This window comes from Crocodylus porosus, unplaced genomic scaffold (assembly GCF_001723895.1).
Source record: "Crocodylus porosus isolate Cpor-Errol unplaced genomic scaffold, CroPor_comp1, whole genome shotgun sequence".
Lineage (NCBI taxonomy): Eukaryota > Metazoa > Chordata > Crocodylia > Crocodylidae > Crocodylus > Crocodylus porosus.
In genome coordinates this window covers 96,930,105-96,935,036 of record NW_017728918.1, presented here as the reverse complement: position 1 = coordinate 96,935,036, position 4,932 = coordinate 96,930,105, and the positions used below count along the sequence as shown (strand labels likewise).

The 4,932-nt window shown below is 42.3% G+C and overlaps 1 long non-coding RNA gene across 1 annotated transcript in view; it reads left to right on the top strand.

Annotated features, from left to right (window-relative positions):
* The window catches only part of LOC109312252, a 23,189-nt gene extending 18,643 nt beyond the window's left edge, over positions 1-4,546 (top strand). Inside the window, exon 3 of the long non-coding RNA XR_002101781.1 lies at positions 4,536-4,546. This is a non-coding gene — a long non-coding RNA (uncharacterized LOC109312252). The remainder of the gene's footprint in view (positions 1-4,535) is intronic.
* The last annotated feature ends 386 nt before the right edge of the window (positions 4,547-4,932 follow it).

The window sequence follows — 4,932 nt, the reverse complement described above, 5'->3', positions numbered from 1 at the left end:
CCAACTTCCAAGAGAAGTGGTGCTGGCTCCTACCCTGGGGGTCTTTAAGAAAAGGTTAGACAAACACCTTGCTGGGGTTGATTGACGCCAGTACTCTTTCTTGCCATAGCAGGGGGTCAGACTTGATGCTCTACTCAGGTCCCTTCTGACCCTACCAACTATGAAACCATGAAAAGTGTCAGTGGCATTTCCAGTTTTATGATTGGCCACTGGGGAGCCTCTCGCCCCCTCATTTGGCCACTGGGTGAGGCCCCCCCAGTTGGCAACCCACTGCTGCCCCCCCATCAGCAATCAGCTGCTGGTGCCCCACCCCAGCTCTGGAGGCACCAGTCCACCATGCTTTTAATATATCCAGCAATGTTGTCTTTTATCTTCAACCCAGCTATTTCTTTTTTTAAATATCCTTTTGCTTCATAAACATTCACAGATATTATATCTATAAGTATATTATGTTATACTTTGCAATGTATGATACCTTTTACCTGAGATTTCAAATTAATTTAAAAGAATTATTTAGGCATCACCACTGCTCTGGGAGAGAGAGATATTATTGCTCTCATTTATTTAATTTATAAACTAAGACCTAAAGATAAAAGACCTGTTTGTACAAAAATGATTAGTTTCTAAGCCAAAGTATTTAGTTTCTGAGGTAACATGACTGACTTAAAGAAACATATTAAGACTTACAAGAGACCTTCGAAAACAGAAGGAATTTGTATGACTTCCAGTCCTGTCAGTGCTGCAAACAGGTTAACTACCTAAGCAAGAAGCATCATAGCTTCATCCATGTAGCATTACATCCAAGCTAATTAGTACTGCCTTTCAGTAGAACTAATTCATATAGCTGAATTCATGCAACACTTGCAATGCAGTACTAATTAAATGTCCTGAAAAAGAGTGTAGCTATGCTCCTGTGAGAGCAAAAACACCATGCTGCATCCTGTCAGAATGACCACTTTTACCCTTTCAGGATAAAAGTGCTTTCAGGCTCTGAATACCACCTGAAAATTCAAAACTGTTTCAGAGGCAAGTGTTAGTTACTTTACTTCAGTTGGTTGGTTTGCTATACTTAAGGCCTTGAACAATCACTGACTTTAAAAATAACTGAGTATACTTAGTATTTCAAGATAGTGTTTAAAGTTTTTGCAAGATTTAACTTCCTTGACTTGACTAAGACATGGCACTGAGAGTTGTACCATTCAGTGTTTAACTTAGACAAATGAAACCTATTGACGGTATTGTGTCAAGGAATAAAGATGATCTCTTTCAAACATCTTGTTCCCTGTGTAACTACTGCATCAGCATTGACGAAAGAGGTTTAGCAAATGTATTATCCCCAGAACTCTGGGATATGTTGATTGGGGGGGAAGGGAGAGAGCACAGTTTGTTTGTTTCTGTTTATGGTATGGGTTTTATCTTTCTTTAAGTTGTAAAAATATGTTTTTTAAAAATATAATACAAACCCTGGTAAAAGTAATTAGGTTGTGGTGTTGACTTGACATGCACCAGATCAACACTTGGGATCCCAATATTGCACTGTGAGACAGGAGGATGTGATACACAATTATATACACACACACACAAACTACACAAACACCACTATAAGTTCACACACACAAATAAAAAAACACACACTTTCATGGCAATGTGTTTACACTAGGGGGCGTTTGGGTAACCTGGTGCTTGAGGTTACTCAGGGTCACTTGGGGTTGGTGTTACTTGGGGTCACTTAGGGTAAGTGTGCCCCAGGGTTACTCAGGGTCACCTGGTGCCAGGGTGGAAGCAAGGAAAAAAGCCCAGTGGCAAGGAGGAGACTGCCAGGAAATGGAGAGGCAGAAAGCTGAGAGATTGGGGCTGAAAGGAGGGGCAGAAAGCTGGAAGATGGGGGCTGGAAACTGAGAGGCAGAAATCTGGGAGATTGGAGGCAGATAAGTGGTGGCAAGGAGGAGATAGCTAGGAAACACAGAGGCAGAAAACTGGGAGATGGGGGCTGGAAATGGAGGAGCAGAAAGCTGGGAGATTGGGGCTGGAAAAGAGGCAGAACAAACTGAGGGAGAAAACCAGGAAATCAAGGAGGAGAGTTGGGAGGACAATAAGACAAAAAAACCCAAAACCTCAACTCGGTGTTTCAAAATAACAGTTCTATTAATCAGGCAGTACACTATACAGCCTCATGAAATTATCGGTTTCCACACACACACACTCGCTCTCTCTCTCTTTCTCACACACACACACACACACACACACACAAAATAGTAGCAAGAGAGGAAAGGCTTGGTGGAGGGGTTAGAATCAAAGTGTCCAGGTCCTTTGTTGGGGAAGGAAGGTGGGTGATAGCTACCTATCCTGGGCTGTGAATTGATCCTCGATGGCCAGTAAGGGTCTTCTCCAGCAAGGTGTTGCCCAGAGGGGGTCGCCAGCAGGGCCTCTGGGTGGATATGTGATGTGGAATAATGCTGGTCCAGATGGAGAGGGTGTCCCAAAGAGATCACACTCTGCCACCCCTTTTATTGGGGTGGGCTACCTGTGTCTACTATGGGAAGGACATGTCCAGGCAAGGACAGTCCTGCTCAGATGCATACATGCAGATCCAAGTGTTCTCATTGTCTGGTGGGAAACAAGAGTGGGGTTGCTGGTTTCTGTGGGGTCTTTGTCTTCCAAATGTTGGGTTCCTATAGATTCTTTATCTTTCAAATGCTGGGTTTTGTCTCTGTTCCTGGGTGAGGTCTGTGGTTTCTGGGTGAGTCAATGCAAGACAATGGTCCCGTCACTGCGTTGATGGTCCAGTCATTGCGTTGATCATTCAATAGCAGCCTGCTATCTTTGTACCTCAAGCACCCTCATTCATTCTCATTCATCCAAGAACCAATTTACATGAGACTGGTTAGACATGAGTCACAGTTACAGCATACTATACAATAGGTTATACCTGGGCAGAGGACATAAGATGGAGGCTTGACATACAAAATGGAAACTTGACATTACTTTACAGACACAGGCCTAAATCATATACATTCCATGTAAAACATTAAAAATCAATACAAACATAATAGAACAATATTTACAATATAAAAGGGGCTTGTTACTATAAGGGAATATAAGAACTTAGCTTAGCTTACCTAGTACTACTTGAAATCACTTATAAGGGATAGAGAGGGCAGACAGAAAGTCAGAAATGGTTGGAGAAGGGGAGGGAATGTATTTTTAAATAATAAAAAAACAAGAAAAACTGGGTTTTGCTACAGTGGAAAAACTGTCTAGAACATTTGACAAAAATACACTAATAGAAGAGAGAGCTGTTTAAGCTAACATAAAATGAAGAGTGATATTGGGGAAGCTATCAAGACTTGTTGCATATTTCAAAAACTTTGATCAAATCAAACTTATTGCATATTAGTGGCACAGGAAAAATTGTTCTTTTGATCAAAATAGGTATAGTTTGTTTGCTGAAAACAATATTTTAATTCTAGATTTTTATTCTTATTTTCTTTATGAAAATGAGAAGATGCTACAGCTAAATAGGTGATGCACATCAAATCACATCATCATAAGCCTATCATAATAATGTCTGATAATGGGCCACAGTCTAGGAAGTATATGCTTAAGAAAATGTTAGCGGGGCTTAAAACCACTAATCCTGATTATCACCAGTCTAATAGGCTGATGGAAAATTGTATCAAAATAACAAAGCAGTTAGAGGGAGGTTGGAGGAGGTTAGAAGTGCATACTGTACAGAAGTTCAGGACAAAGAGATAAGACCCCACAGCTGGGTAGGCCTACATGGTAGGGGCCTCTACTGCCCCCCATCACTGCTGACAGCCAGCCATTAGTGGAGGAGTAGAATGGAGCTGAGGGCTGTGCTGGCCAGACCAGGCAGAAAAGGAGGGAAGCCTCCACCACGCAGCCCTCTCCCCTCCCCCAACAGCTGTTCTGGCTTAGGTCTGGGAGGTCTTTGGCCAGGACTGGGCCTCCACTCTCCCCAATGGCTTCTGACAGCCAGCCACTGGTGGGGGTCATTCCTGGAGAGAAGGGCCAATCAGCAGTGGTCAGTCAGCAGTGGCCAACTGCTCAGCTCCTTGTCTGGGCTCGGTATTCTCCAGTATAAGGTGACCATTTTAACTCAGTCAAACCTCCTTCAACTTTCCTGAATGTATGTATCCATAGGCAAATACTGAAATATTTCAATCATAAGCTAGCCTAAAGTTTCAGTGGAAAACATTTCTCAACTTCAGGACAAAATTTCTGGTGAAGACCAGACAGGAGAGAAAAAGGAGACACTCATCACAGAAGAGCAAAGAATCTGGTAGGCCAAGCATTCATCTTGGATTCTGATTTCCCATGTTTAAGTCTCTGCTTTACTAGATCTAGACAACACATGTATTCAGGAATGGACAGCTCTTTTCGGGGGAAAAAAATGTTGAAAAGCTTTGCTTTTGCCCTGATGTGAAAAAGCAAAATAGTTGAGAGCTCAAAATATTTTGACAGGCAGAAAAACAATTTCCCATGCTCAACTGTAGTCAGAACCCTGTTGATAGAATATGTATTTACTGCCTTTGACAACTGATATTTCAAGAGAGTGCAAGCGACAATGTGTGGCACTTCCATGTTTATTTTAATACTATTGTTCAGTTTAATTAATAGCCTAGCTATAAGTGATTGGAGATCCCCAGTATATGTTGCTTGATAAGTGTTATTACTAGGGGTACACGGATAGAGATTTTGAAGGCTGATACCAATAGTCAATTTTTAAGGAGGCATATTGGCTGATACCGATCTGATTTCTGATACAGCTGCATGCAGCTGGTAAGTCTGTTGTGATGAAAGAGGGGGAGAAGGAGGGGTCATGGGGGGGCAGATCAATGCCCTCTGCAGTGAGGGAGGGAGTGGGGCAAGGGCTACATGAGATGCTGACTGCACAGTAGCTTAAAAATA